Source organism: Lepidothrix coronata, unplaced genomic scaffold (assembly GCF_001604755.1).
Source record: "Lepidothrix coronata isolate B3197 unplaced genomic scaffold, Lepidothrix_coronata-1.0 Scaffold16, whole genome shotgun sequence".
Classification (NCBI taxonomy): Eukaryota; Metazoa; Chordata; class Aves; order Passeriformes; family Pipridae; genus Lepidothrix; species Lepidothrix coronata.
The window spans coordinates 8,166,852-8,182,639 of NW_016690196.1; the positions used below are offsets into that span (position 1 = coordinate 8,166,852).

Genomic DNA, 15,788 nt, shown 5'->3' on the forward strand with positions numbered 1-15,788 from the left:
AAGAATCAAGTACCTTAGGCTGTTGTGTTCATCTATTATTAATGGACAGTAAATGCAAACATGAGCTAACAAAAGGCAAAAGATAAACACATTTCAGTCAGACCAGTTCCCAGAGAAATAATTTAAAAACTTGTCAAACAATTCTTGAAACATGGAAGAATAATGATTACTCAAAGATTCATTGTATATATTCTGGCACTGTAACTTTTCCTTTATATAATATTTTTATAAAACTTGAATAGTAATTTCCATTGTAAGATCTCAAAGAGATTTACAGATATTAACACAATCTGACTTGTAACACTAGTGTGAAGAAAAGAAGCTGGTTTAGATATTTGTTGCCAAAAACATATCTTTGCCCCAATTAGCTGCTTTGTGCTCTTCTGCCAGCACAAAGTTTCACAAAATACTTCATTCACCAATTCCTAATCATTCTCCTCCATTTGGATTCCTTTTACATTCCCTAGTTTCTGAGGCTTATGACTAGGCTCTCAGATAAATTAATTATCCTCAGAGGGCTTGATTCTATGTGAAGGAAGCCACTCGCTTATGATCCCCTCTGCTGCTTCCAAACATTACTGCATTCCAGTGGTCCTGCGCTTCTGGAAAGACTTCAGACAGCTACTGTGCCTCTGTATTACAACTATAATGCAGAGCAGTTTTCATCACGTTTCAGAGATGGGCAGGAAGTAAAAGTATCTTCATTCAGTTTTTCAAGTAAGCCAGGCATTGATGCCAGTACTTAGTTGGTAATTTCTTACCTGTGTTTCACTGTTCAGCAGTCCCCACACAACCCAGTCTCTTCCTGCAGGTTCATGGACCTGCCCCTACCTTCCAGCCCTCAATTTATTTTTCAAACTACTTAAGTTGGTATAATTTCTATCTAAACATATGTTTAAGGCTTTAGAAAATGTCTTTTCCTCCGAACAACATACTATTATTATAATTTTATAATTCTTATATAAAATGTGATATTGCATGATTTTCTGTCAACTAGAGACTTGAGTATTCAGGTGCTTCGAGCATTTCTCTTATGAGTAACTTGTGTTTTCAGAAAAAAATGAGCAAAATACAGAGCAAATCACACCAAAAGAAGTCCTCTAGAAAATTTATCAGTTTGCAAATTTATTACTACTAAGCCTTGCTTATGCCTAAGTAAGGTACAACCAGTTCCATAGATGGCCTTAACCAATCTCCTTGAGAGTGAAGGCTTTATAATTCACTCTCAAGTGAAGGCTGCCACATGAACTTCATCTGTGAAGTACTGCACCAATACCTTATATAAGGGAACCCAGAGGGTACTTTTTTATATTTGCTTCATAGTTGTGTCCCAGGCCTTCTTCCTGAATTGTTTTTATGCCTGCTCAGCCAGGGTCCTTTTTACCCACCAGCTGAACTGTTTCTATTCCTAACTTTTTCTTTCTCCCAACTCCAACTTTTACTTTGGAGTCCCTGACATTAGCCAATGATGCCTCTCACCTCAGTGTTCTTAATGATGAATGTGGTATCCTTACAGCTTTATTTATATTCATCCTTAATTCAAGCCTGGCCCTGATTGCTGGTGGTACTGCTTATGCTCTCTGGTATCCTTCCATTTTAACATCTTAAATCTTCAGTAAAAAGACATGTCTATCTATACAATTCTGTTGCCAATGCTAAACTATTAATGTTTAATGATGAAACATTTGCTTTTTTATTGTTAATAACATCTGGTAGCATCAGATAACTTTCTTTTAAAAGCAGTCTCAATCCAGACAGTGCTCCTTCAACTATGAAAGCAAAGTTCTTATCCATAAAACTCTGTGTTGACATAAAAATACTCCTGAAAATAGAAAAATAGTGACTTGTTTTTCAGAAGTAAGACTAAATGTTCTCTGTCAGCTTTCTTTGAGAAGATAGGGTATCTGTGCTGCAGAGTTTCAGCTGGTCTATCTGCATGTCAGTTTGCACCAGTAGATCCAGAAATTTTCCATATTCAGTGGCCTTGTACCAGAGTTTCATTGTCACTCTATAGAAGTCCTGCAGGAAGAACTTTGTAACAGCTACTGTGGAATGTGCGAAGAAGTGTAGAGTGCTTGACTATGCTGTTCACAACCTGGCAGACCTTTCTCCTCATGGGAAGAATAAGGACTTCTGAATTTTTGGAAACTGTAGTAAGGGAGATAAATGGGATTCACTATTACTGCCTTCTCCACTTCTGTGTTTGACAACTATTTAAGGAAATGTAGTCTCTGGAAACCAACATTTTTTTGGTGCATCTATTTGACTGTTTTGGCCTTTCTGACACTTGCATTGAGCATGCTTCTTTCCTGTCCTAAGAAACAATACATTTGGCATCTCAAATCAGAAATGTGTACAAAGATTTGCGTAATTACATCCATGCCAATGATTTTCTCTTTTTTCTAAGCTAATTTCATGTAACTTATGTTAATTTAACATGACATGACATGCACACAGAAAAGCATTTGCCATTTTTTTCTGTTACTCAAAAGAATTTTTCTGTTTTCAAAGTATTCAGGAATACAAGCACAATCATCAGAAATAATTGCTTGGTTGTTGTCCGTGTGAAACGAATTATCTGAAACCCTGTCAAATCAAGTACTCCAAGAAGGATAAAGAAAGGTGTATCTTCATGTAGAATTATTGTTCAACATCTCATCCACACTTGTGCATCAGAGATGCAAGCACTGAATAAATTTGTTGTTCTTCAGTTTTTCCAGTCTGAGGAGCTCACAGATCTTTACAAGGAGGAATGAGATTGACCTCACAGCGTCCATGTCAATCATTTTATTTCAGAATTTCTGTTTTGCAGAAGAAGAAATGGGCCCAGAGAAATTAAGAATTCTGTCAAAGAGACTAAACCATATTTATGTGTTTTACATACATTTTCACGTCTTGACAAATTTCATCAAATGTCATTAAATTGTTATACCTCCCTGGATCTGCCAAATTAATTAGGAAGAAGCAAAGGAACAAAACTTCTAGATTTTAATAATTCCTGTGCCTAATCAGGACAAGAATCTTATAGTAGCAATTTTTATGACATAAATTTTATGAAATTAACAAAAAGCTACAAAAGTATTTATTTAAGCCTATCACCTTTCTGTCTGTACTTGAAATGATCAAAGAAAATGACAAATCAAAAGTACATAGCCTTTTCTTGTCAAACTGGTTAACAAATTTTATCTGAACTGGTTCACTGCTAATTTTCATCAGTTATGTGTTACATGAAAATTATTTCTTAATTGCAGTATTTAATAATGACAAAGGAGAAAGAATACCTAAATATTGTGGTTTAATTTTGTTCTCTTTGCCTAATTAATTTCTTATATTATAAAAGATTAGGAAATGATGTTATGAGTCAAGATCCTGCATTCTTATGCTTTAGGCAGACTGTCTTAATTTCTTCTTCTGCAGGTGAGGTGGCACACAGGGTCACTTTTGGCTGACCTGGTAATAAAATTTGGGGCTCAAGCCTAGCAGTCTCTACAATTTGTATATCTTTCAAGAATACCTACACCAAGTATTTCTGCCTAAGTCCATAATACTGTGTCATGCTTCAGAAGCATAGCTCAAGAACTTTCTTATGTTTCCTACCTGAAATAACACTTGTATATGTCATAGTTAAGCTGCATTACTTCTTGAAATGGCAGCTTCACTAAAGAAGAGCAGTGTCATGACACGACAGTAGTTGAGTAAAACTCCAGTATTCAGGAAACTTCAAGGATTATGTTGATATCTCAAAAATGCAGTAGGAATTACATGGGCAAAAGTTTTGGAACTGTTGGTGAGGGTTTTTTTTTCTTTAATTAGCAAATAATACAGAAAGAACAACAGTAAAGAGCATAAGCATTGGTAAACCAAAGCACCTAAAAGTGTAGAAGCACCAAAATTGCAGCACCAGCTCTGACTGTGTGCTTACATTTTATAGATACTTGCTTCGTCCCACACATTGTGTTCACATCAGCTGTGGCAAGAGCTGCAAGGAGAGTTGTTTTGTCAATACAGTATTTATGTGAAAGAAGCCAAGAAACTGTTGTCCCACAAAGCTCTCAAAGGACCCTGGTTAATGTCTTGAACTGAAATGCAGGTAGCCGGGTTGCATCTCATGTTCTGCCACAGCTGTTTTACGTGGGTAGTGTCTAAACATGTCCATATCATAATATGTTTGCTATCTGTCATCTTCCAAAATTTGATTTTCCAAGATTGATATTCTTTCAGTGTTGTTAAAATGTAATGTAGTTAGCTGTAGATTATTACTCTTTCAGGTTTATAGGTTCAAATCTGTCGGCCACTGATATACTTTTGCATTTGTGCCCACAAAAGAGATTTTCTGAGAGGTTGTTTTAAACCATTATAGGAAGTGACTCAGGATAATTGCCAGTCTAATAGGCTCTCTTGGCTTCCTGGAGTCTTTTAAAAATAAATCCTTTGCAAGAAAAAAGAATGTCTAGGAAAGAAAAGAAAAAAAAATACCAGTCAAGACATTTAAATTTGATACAGTCCACAGAATTTAACTCTCCTTCCAACTCAGGTTCCCCTGATGTATTTTAACACCTTAGGATTGTTGCTAATGTGGTATATTGTTGCTGGCATTTCTGTCTGCATGATTGTCTACTGTGTGCATACATTTTTCTTTGGCTTCTTTGAAGCATCTCTGCTTTAACAGTTGTCAATACAGTATTTATGTGAAAGAAGCCAAGAAACTGTTGTCCCACAAAGCTCTCAAAGGACCCTGGTTAACCTGAATTCACCATGTAGTTTTTGGTGGAAAATGAAATTAACCTTAGTTAGTGCTGGGAATAGCTTGTGATATATTACAAAATGTTGTTTAATTCTGACATTATATATCTGCAGAACAATTTTAGTTTACAACTGTCCAAATAGTCCTGCCTACCAAATTCTCTTTGGTCTAGTTGACAGCTGCAAAGGAGTCAGAGCCTAGCCACAACTCCCTGTGTGGGACAGAGCTCACTCTTTCCTACCTCCTCTTTTGCCAGCAGTGGAGGCAGGGTGTTCTCAGCCCATGTTGCCTTCTGTCTACTCTCATGTATGAATACTGTCTGTCTAAGTTGCTAATTTAGTTTGAGAAGTCCAATCTGTCTCTCAGGCTCTGAGTTCAGTCACAATGTACTGCAGAGTTGATGGTTTTGTAAGTCTTACTCTACTTAATACTGCACTACTTTTAATTTGAAACTTCCCTTCTGTTGTGTGAGCTTTATTTTCCCCTGAGTCTTACTTTGTGTTGGCTTTGATACTGGAAGAAACGGAGTCTAAAATGCAGTCACTTCATTGCCTAGCCATAAATACAGATTTATCCAGTGTTATGTATTGATTATGCTACTCAGACACTTACTGTAATCTGCATGATCCTGTGTAGCTAAAGACACATCTTGGTACACTGTGGTACAGCTCCAGAAAGTGCTTTCTTCCTCTTTTCCTGATTAGAGTGTGATCCCCTGCATGGGACAAAGACAGCTTTGGCAGTGTCTTAGAACAATCCTTCTTGCTGGCACATTTTTTTTTGCAACAAATCACCAGCTTCCCTTCCTATCACTTGAACAGTTTACTAGCACCTGGCAAGCTGTGTGCTGCTTCAGGCCGTGGAAATGAAAACATCTACGAGATCTGTAAGTGGTTTCACTCTGGTCAGTGCAATGGAGATTTAAATTCAGGGGCCAAGATTACATAAAGAATAGAATTCCATCATGCAAAATGAAAGGAAAATCACTGGGTGGATTTAAAAACTAGGGCCAAGGCTGTGTGCATCTGAGGACAAAGATGCACACAGATGCTCTCTGCATGCTTTGGTGTGTGCTATTCTTTGAAGATATGCCATAACTTTGCTTTTCCTGACTTCAGTAGATTGGAAAAAACTCTGGCAGGTTCCCAAACTGAAATATATGCAGAAATAACATGCATAGCAATACCAGAGCAATGGGAAAAAAAAAATCAGCATCTGAAATAACCTCATGCTTCAGGGTGTAAACTGATCAAGTATGGGGTTCAAGAAAGAATTTTCCTTCCCTCTTTTCCCCTTGGTTCTTATGTAATATTCCAGCCCACAACTGGCTGGATGTAGTGTGTTTTCCATTCTTCATGCTCTGAATCATCAGGTATCTAGCCACTGCTTGAGGCAGTGTACTAGACTAGCGAGCTGAATGGTCTGTTCCACTATGGCAGCAAGAATAGTATTTTAATACGGTTTCATTTCCTTTGGTTTATTATTTTGTTATGTAGCACTAAGGGAGTGATAACTGGACTGCTATAGTTGCTCATGTGAACATGTATTGAGACTGGCTTGGATCTGAGGAACACATGCTGTCTTGTTTTTTCAGTCATTTATGAGGGATGCAGAGGGTCTCACTCGATTCTCTGTTTTAACTCTGTGTTTTAAGGCTGAGTAATGCCTATGCTTGTGTTGGTCGTGTGCCCAGGGTTGATTCTCGCCCTCCAGAAAGTGCCTGCCACTAGTATCTTTTGGGAAAAGTACTGTTTTAAATAAATTCTGTTTAAAATTTTGGTCTTTCATGCACACTCCCAGTGTAATAGAGAGGGTTCTCCTGTATAGGAAACAGGAGTACAGATTGCCCACAGATGGTATGTTCGAGCTCTTCATATCGTGGTGTTGTGTTCTAGAAAGGACTCCTGTGGCATCCTGTGGAAGTGACTCCTATGGGATTCAGTGCAAAGGTTATGAATATACAACCACACAACTGGCTATTCTACCTTTCATTTCCCTACAGAAATGCAACAGGTTCACAGAGATACTGTCTTAGTCTGCAGTAGCTGGAATGTTGTAGCATGGATATTTCTACCCTGCCAACTACATGCTAAGGGGCATATCCTTCCAGGACAGAAATAAAATGAGCTATGGGACACAGGTTAGTAGCAAATTTTACTGTCAGTGTCCATATCATGTGTGAGTAAAGAGAGCATTTTAGTCTCTTGACATTTCAATCTTGCTGTGAAGTCTTTTGAAATAAAGAAATCACATTTGTACTTGGGTCATACTGTAAGACAGGCTGTGGTTATTCATGCTTTACTTCTCTGTGAAAGTCAGGATTTCCATGTTCCTCCTTTTCCACTCACTAGGGAGAAGATGTAATATAATCCTATAAACTAAATAGAGGAAGTAGGACTCATGGATAGCTATCTTAATATTTAGCAAACACCGGGAGCCTTTACTGTGCTTTAAAGGAGCTGAGTCAATGAAAGCTGGTGGGATGTGGAACTACCCATAAGGAACAGTTCTGGTATCCTACAGAGAAGCACTGAATCACTCTGCCCTTCAGAGTTGCCTGTGGATAGGACAAACTGCCAACAGGTAGCAATGTAACTCCAGAGCTGATCTTTAATAAGATCAGTATGCAGCGTAGCAGAGTGGGGACGCGTGTTCTGAATGATCCTTGCTGATCTTAAGTAGACAAGTGGCTACTGATAGCCAGAGGGAACACTACCACCACCACTTCTTCAGTGCTTGGACTGTACTGTCAAAACTGGGTTCTTTTTATTATATTTCATTATATATGAAAACATTTTGCTTCCTTTACTTGACTGAATGCTGCTTTGGAACTGAGATAATTTTCTTGTTTCTCCATCTGCCAGGTTGTTAGACCCATCTTTTTAAATATAAATGTTGAAATCTCTTCAAAGAGACGCCATTTTCTTCTGGAATGTATCTCAAGGTTTTTGGTGATAGCGATGATATGACAGTGTATGGCTAGCTGCCATTAGAAAGTTAGAGCAAATTAGATTTTAAACCTTTTGAAGTTGATCAGATGATTTTTATTGATTTCAAAAAGCCCTCTCTCATGCCCAAAGGTGATGATGGTAGAGCAGAAAAGAGAAAGCATATGTATATGAAAAAACTAATCCACACAGCCCCAGATGGAAATTTTTTGCTGCTAGTATGTTGCACAGAAAAGAACCTTGGCACGTTTTGAAATAGCAATTGCATCTCCAAAAGTGGTACCGAGACATATACTTCTTATAACTGCTTTCAAATGGAAATGATGGGGTATAAAAAAAAAAAAAGCAAAAACACAGTTGCTTATAATAGCAGCACATTTGTACACTCCTCCAGAAAATGTTGAATAATTTTAAACTTCTTAAAAAGGTGTGCCTATAATCACACAAGGCTCATTCAAGGACTTTCACCATATATCACTTCACCTTCAGACCTCAGTTTCCTCATCTCTTAGATGGGACTACTGATACTTACAGGCTTACAGCCAAGCTCAGCTTCTAAATACAAAACAAAGAAGCCTTATCAGTCTAAATTTATCATCACTTGCCTCAGCAGGATTATACCATGAGAGCATTTTACTCTTCAAGTACTGATTAATGTTAATGCTAATACTGTTTCAGTTTTTGCTTTAGCATCTCTTCTACATAACACTTAAGTGGCTTTCACAGCAAGTGAAAGGTGTCATACTGTACCATAGCAAAGAAACTATAGAAAGATATATGCAAATAGGCAGTACATAATGGAGATCAAAGATCAAGTTAATTTTCTGAGCTGGTATTCATCTGAGGTGAGACACTTCTAGAAGGTATTTTAAAGTTAGGAGGGAAGATGGCCCACATGCCTGGGAAAATATTCCAGCTGGAAGGGGTTAGTGCAAAATGAAACAGGATGTGGACAAGATGCTGTTTCACTCCTGTTTTAGTTAAATCCAGTCAAAGTCTGGACACAGCAGGGGGCTGTGGGCTAGGAGTGTGTCTGTAAGAGACCTCTATGTCAGGCTTGATTCAAACCCTCTTTAGGCACAGCTGAGAGACTGGAAAACCACTTTCCAAATGGGGACTTACATGACAGATAGTTACATCCTGGGTGTGGATATAATATATCATGCACAGAAAAGTACAGGGATTGTCTTTTGCCAGAGACTTATACAACCACATCTGTGGTTCCCAACTGTTTCCTCCCTGACCCCCCTGGGAGGGGTTTTCTATCCAAGAGTGTAAAAATTACAGATTCCCCCCAAACTGCAGTCTGAACTCTACCTAGAGAAACTCTTAGATTGTTCGTTCCATAAATATCTCTTACAGGCTGTCTGACGTCAGAGGATTTGGAGAGAAAGGATGGTCTGAAAGTGTTCAGCAGTTCCAGTCTCACTACAGCAGCAGTGCCAGAGAGAGGAGCAGCACAAGCATTTCTATGTGGATTACGGGACTGCAGAACAGAGAGGATCCACGCAGAGACACGGGTACTACAGTGTAAGTGCAGCTGCTGCAGAAAATCTTATCAAGTTTTTGCTTGTTTGCAAGAACAAATCCCTGCAAGTATGGCTTTTTTTTATTTTCTTTTTTTTTTCCCCTTCTCTGAAATATCCTGAAGCCAGCTTGGCAGCATACAGATTCAGGTTTAGCTTGATTGCATCTCCCAAAGGTATGCAGGGGCTGACAGTGCAGGCATTTGCACTCTTCTGCCTGTGGATGGAGGTGATGGGATGAGAAAGGTCTAAGGAGAGAAAGGAGGGGAAGGTCATATCTTTGGAAGACTATGAAATTAACTGAAAATCAGCTAGTTCATGTTCTGGTAGCAGGAAAGCAAAATCCCAAATAAGCCTTAGTCAAAACCCAACTTCCTTAGGCAACTCCACAATGTGGGATTTCTTTTTTAACTCTTAATACCCTGCCATACTGTGCAGCAAGCAGTTCATCTTTTCTTTTGAAGATGATGGGCAATATCCTGGCCCCGACAATGAAGTCCTATCCCACTCTGTGTGCCAGGCTACTGAAAATAGCATATCCTAACGCAGGTATGAGGATTCACTTGACTAAATCTGACAAATGTAGCACCTTGAGCCTGTACTCACTTGATACTAAGGGCTTTCCAAAGAAACCACTGCTTCCACAGAGGAGAGGTATCTCTCACATCCAAGACCTAGCTGTAAAAAGGTAATACATGAATAAGTCAGCTACTACTAGGAGAATTTCCCTGTGTAAAACTTGCAGAGGTGCTGATACAGACACATAGTCCAAGTCCCAAGTAAAATTCTTAGTAATTTTTTTTAAACTTGAACAGTCCAGAGATTCCCAAACCTAATCTTTAAGTAGGTGTTGTTTTCAGTGGGGCATACAGCTGTATTTATTTCCAATTAAAATTCTGTGCTGCATTCTTTTAATTAACCTTACCTCCCTCACCTCACACCTGGATGTGCCTTCTTCATTCCTCAAGCAGAGATGGGAGCAGTTCTGGGGACAGCTGCCTCCACAGCTGTCATCTTCATTGGCATCCTCTGTAATGAGACCCATGACAGAAACAGCTTGCTTCCCCAAGTGTGTGGAACAGTTTGATGCCTCCTGTGTGAAGCTGACAGCAAGCACTTGTAACTGTAGAAAGCTCTTTGCCAGCAGGAGCGTTGTTGGCCTGTGCAATTGCTGGAAGGAGAGATGATGCCCTTGAGCATAAACACAAAGCTGGGCTGAGGAGCAGGAGCCATGTGAATTGCATAGTACAATGCACCATGCTGTTAGCAATTGGCTCCAGCCAACAAGCTGTCACAAGAAAGGCTGCAAGTCAAGGTTCCCTGCATTGAGCTGTTCTGGTAATGGAGTAAGTCTGTGAATACTTTTCCTTTTGAGGGTGGCAGAGTGGTTGTTGGGTTGTTGGGGCAGGGAGAAGGAAGTAAAGGAGGAAAAGTGCAGACTGGGAGGAGGGAGTTTTACAGGGATCTCCACTGCAAAATTAAATTGAGCAAGTTTAGTTAGCTGTGCTGAAAGTAACTACAGGGTGATGTAACTACTGTGCTGGCTAATGTAATGGAGGCAGATGTTCAAGGTCTAATCCCCAGCAAAAGATGCCATGCCATGCCATGCCAAGCATGACCAGGAGGAAAAACAACTATACTGACTGCGTGGTGTAATGCAGTCTCAAATGCACATCCTGCAGAGATATAATTTGTAAGTGAAGTCTCCAGATTTGGAAGATATTGTATTGGGATCTGAGCTGCTTTACGGTGACATATTAGAATTCTTTTCCTCTCCGCAATTTATTTCTCGTCAGGTTTTGTTTCCAGTAGCCTAACATCTCCTTTTCAAGAAGCTGCTTTATTTTCTTAACAATATTGACTGGAGATGTAAAACTAAAGAAAAATCCTTAAGGGATGTAGTAACTTCTTAGAAACCTATATGCCCCAATAAAAACTTGAGAGCTGTCACAGCCAAGACAAGTGTCTGGGACCCACAGACACTTTTTATCTGGTTCAGCAGTTAGTCTGTCTGAAGTGCATTGGGCAATACAAGATGAATATATAGAGAACTGCTGAAAGCTGAGAGGATGAGAAAAGGAGCTAAGGAGGAGATAATTCCATATTTGGGGTATTCTAATCTGACTGCTTCTCTTCTGTTTCATTAGTCTTCTCTCTGTCCTCCAGCTCAGCATCCCACTTGTAAGCAACAGTACCTGCAGGGGTTTGCAAGTCTGGAAATTCTTCGTGGGCTGTTGTGTTTCAACAGGAAAGTTGCACACTGAGTGGAAGGATGGGAGGAGAAATGGAGAAGGAGATATTGATCTGGCAGGAGATAAATTTAGTTCTAATGAGAATGCATGGGTTTTCTCTCAGGACCTCTCATCAGAGTTTGGACGAGGTTATACCAGTTGGGAAATTGCTGGTTCTACTACTGGTGGACACTGACCCTGGAAGCAAGAGAAACAAACACAATATGGACAAGGCAGACAGCTTTTCAGTGTTGGAGCTTATGACAGTCACAGTGCAACCCTGAGGTTTTAAAAGTCTATATTATGTGTTATGAAGTGTAGTCTCATGGTTTCACAGAGCTGAGTAAGCAAATTCCCTGGATATCCTAGTGGCTTTACAACACTGTATCACTTGTCTGCTGCTATCGCTGCTGTTTATTTTAGTTGTGCTCCATATGTGTAATTCTGTTCATCTTGAAATCAGTCACAGAAAGTTTTCTTGCAAAGTCCATCCAGACATGGTGTGCACTGACTGTACTTCATTGGCAGGGAAGCTCAGCAAGAGCTGAACAGCATCTTGAAGGCATCTCCCACATAGTTTGGTTTTGCTCCATCTGCTTTAGTTGACATAAAATTCCCCCAGGGTCCAATGGAATCCCAGAAACCCATCCAGTCCCTCCAGGCCAGCCATCTGACTTAGAGATTGAGCAATCAGGGGACACTATTTCCTGACACTTAGGGGAAGGATGTGTGGGAGGTTTGGCTTTCAGCACTTTAATTGCTGTGAATTTTCAAACCTGGGTCAGTCCTATGGAGAACTGACCCTCTTTCCCTTCCCTGCCCCTGCAGCCCCCAGGCAAGCACAGCATGTTCCTAAATTAAAAGAAAGCTGACCTCTCTGATTTTCATTGGATGAAAGAGTTTACATGTATTTTCCCATGCTTTTTGTTTTGTTGGTTATTGACAGTGGTGTCTTGTGTGGCTTTTCCGTTTACCAGTTATTCTCCCTAATATCACACTCCTTTAAACTGAGGCATGTGCAGAAAACTGCTAGTTTTCAATATATATATATATATATTAACATGCAGTTGGTCTGATTAATTTCTCATATTTCTGCAATTCCACCTAACAGTGAAGTTACTTCTGTTTGTCACAACTCTGAGTCATTATCAGGCAGAGGATTTGTTATCTTCCAAGCTCTGTGTAGGTATTAAATGTCATGATGCTATGTAAATTAGTTAAATGGGATTTATTGGGCTGGATTCTCAGCCACTGACTATAGGCATGGAGGCTCCAGTGTAGCTATCACAAATATGTCCCAGCTGAGGATTTAGCCCAGCGTCTTCATACTGATAGTAAGTGACCTGAGTGAGACACAGAGAGTGCAAGTCTTCTCTCATCTGTACTAGTCAAAGTTTTCTGTACCTCTGTATTGTTCAAGAAACTTATTTCATGCTTCAATTATAAATAAGTCGAAGTAACACCAGAATTTGGTCCAGAGAAACTGAGGCCCAAATTGTGCAAAGTAACCTGTAATTTTGGCTCTTTATTTTTAGTGTCTTTCAAGACACCAAGACACTCAAAAGTTGAGACAGCCAAAATTATAAGCTGTTTTTGAAATGCTGGCTGAGGGACTTGAGCAAATCTACACAGTGCATTTGATTCTTCTCACATACTTTTTACAGCAGTGTAGCTCTCTGAAGGTCAGTAGAGCTGCTGATGTTTTACAGCAGTAGAAGTCACAGAGGAATGAGTCCCATGTTGCCAGAAGCTCCCATGACCTCTGGTATGTCAGTCCTGTACTCATGTTCTGTTTTTCTTGACATGTCCAGAATGTACCCAGCTTTGATTTGCTGAGAACTACGTAGCCACATGCCCATGAACACATCACAACCTGAGCAGTGCTATTGGTAGTATAACCTCAAGCTGTCTTAGTGCTGTGTGTTAAATGTGTACTTGATAATGCTTAAACAGGCTTTTCCCTCCCTGAGGCTTTGCATCTGCTTTGTTTGCTGCCCAAAGTTTGTGCTCCTTATTAGATTTATATTTTCAGTTTCCACATGGTATTTCAACACTTGAGATTTTGGTCTCTCTGGTGATCTCTATGGTGTCAGCTAATGTCTTCTAATAGTAGTTTTCTAGACTTGGGACAACATGGAGTAACAAATCTGACCAGGAAAAGCTTGGGGGTTTTGGATTTAGTAAAAAAGTTATTCTGAGAGTATGGCAGGCTTATAAAAGTTATAAGGTTTCTCTGGAGTTACAAATTAAAGACCTAAGGCAGAAAGAAGGTAGAAAAGGAGGAGATCAGAAGGTTTACTGGAATTCAAGTAGTGGGACCAGGAAATCAGAAGGATGTGTTTAGACTGCGTGAAAATGGAATTAGAGGTAACCTTGAGTAACTGAGAAAAACTTTGGCAGCAAGAGAGAAATGGGCTTCTTCCCTGAATAACAAGTGCTTGCTGACTTCCCAGTAATAATCACTGAAGTTGGTATTTCTGCTCATGAGCTTTTAAGTTCATATTTGCTTTTGCTGAAGAGTATTTTTCTCTTCACTTTGTCCCAAGATGACTTAAATCCAGGCAATCTGTGTGCCAGCCCAGCTCTTCTTTGAATTGGGGACAAAGCTGATTTGTGAGACCCAACAACTCTATTCTGTCGCCTTGGTATATTTCTTTTTTAAAGGAGGCATAAACAAGGACTCATTTTTACTGATATAGCTTTTATTATTCAAGGCAGTGAACTGGCCTGATTTGGGGGGCTTTGCATTTTGTTTGCTGCTTGGAGGGGCAATGTTTTTAACTGTTTAAAGAATTGAATTACTGAGCTCTGAAGCCTTAAGAGATGGAAACTTTCACACTCCCCTGTTCATCTTTAAATAATGTGGTCAGGCCAATTTAAGTTCTTAAGATCTGATCTGAAGATGTGGTCTTGGGACATTTTCATAAACTAAATATACAAACACACACACACACACACAAAGGAGAAGGAACATTTCTGCCAAGGAGCACAATCCAGGTTGGATTTATTGTGAAGAAGTCATGCAAGAATACATTTCAGGAGTTTCATGTCACATGTCAATATTCTCTTCTCCTAAGACAAAACTGTGGGAAGAAATGAAAAATCTTGGAGGACAGGTCTGCTGGTAGCTATTAAACATGATAATCTGGCTGTACTCCCATCTCCAAGTCCTAAATAACTAAAAAGATTGAGGAGGGGTAGGATTAGACTATATATGGTATTTTTATCTCCTTTCTCTAACCATCTGCAGCTGACCATTACTTGAAGTTAGGGTAACGGTTTAGATGGACTTCTGACTCTTTTTAGTCACTTTTATATTCCTGTGGTCTTTGAGAAAGAAAACATTGTGAAGATCCTCTAATGTTTCAGCTATTCTGCAGGGTAGAAACAGTCATATATGTAAAATGTGGGTTGAAGAACCTGACCAGTGGCATCACAAACCTCTGGAAACTTATTCACATTTTGGAGTTAAGTATCAAGAATACCTGTGAAGAAACTACACCTTTATTTTTAGTGTTGTCTCTGTCTTTTGGATATTAAAAAAAAGGATCAGCATCTCTCCTTGTCCAGTGGTTGAAAAGTGGATTACAAGCAGTGACAATTTTTTTTGTGGAAAAGATTTAATTTGCTAACCCCCTCCAGTTATTTTTTGGAAATGTTTTGTATTTTCTTTTGCATTTAAACATTTCTCTAAATCTAAACATTTTTAACAGGCTTACTTATCAATAGTATGATTATTGCTGATATTTTCATAACTAACAAATATTTTGGTTCTTCCATTTTCCAGGAAAGCTCTGTGCTTTAAAAATAAAAAATTAGGCTATTTTAAAATGTTTCATGCTGGTCTTGAAAAATCGTTAATCTCTTTGCACGCTCTTGGTCCTGTACTGACTGCCATCTGTTTTCTTTCAAACCTTCAGAAGGCTGTGACAGAAATACGTGGGAATTCCATGTTGTTCTGCATTAGCCTGCCAATTCTGCTCCTTTCCTTGTCAGGTTGAAGTGAACAACCTTTTCAAGAAGGAATGAAACAACTGTGGAACTGTACAAACATCTTTGCTTCTGCTGATCTGTGCACAGAAGTTTCCTGGACTCTTCTAGAGGTGTAATGTGATTTCCCTCTAACATGAAGCTATTTTTTCCCCCAAGTATGTTACAACAGTCCAATCCCTCTAAAAACATGTAATCAATAAATCATCGGCCTACAATACAGCAAATTCTGTACTTTCCACTGGTTTAAGATCAAACTCTAAATGCTGTGAGTATTTTATGACCATTAGGCGGATTGTTTCTGATAGGGCTGGGTCAATGTCAACGGACTGTTCCTATTCACCCAGTA

The 15,788-nt window shown here is 39.2% G+C and overlaps 1 protein-coding gene across 1 annotated transcript in view; it reads left to right on the forward strand.

Moving 5' to 3' along the window:
- The window catches only part of DAAM2 (dishevelled associated activator of morphogenesis 2), a 223,758-nt gene that overhangs the window by 10,332 nt on the left and 197,638 nt on the right, over positions 1 to 15,788 (forward strand). Inside the window, exon 2 of the mRNA XM_017806653.1 lies at positions 9,055 to 9,222. The gene's annotated coding sequence lies outside the window, so the exon portion shown is untranslated. The remainder of the gene's footprint in view (positions 1 to 9,054; positions 9,223 to 15,788) is intronic.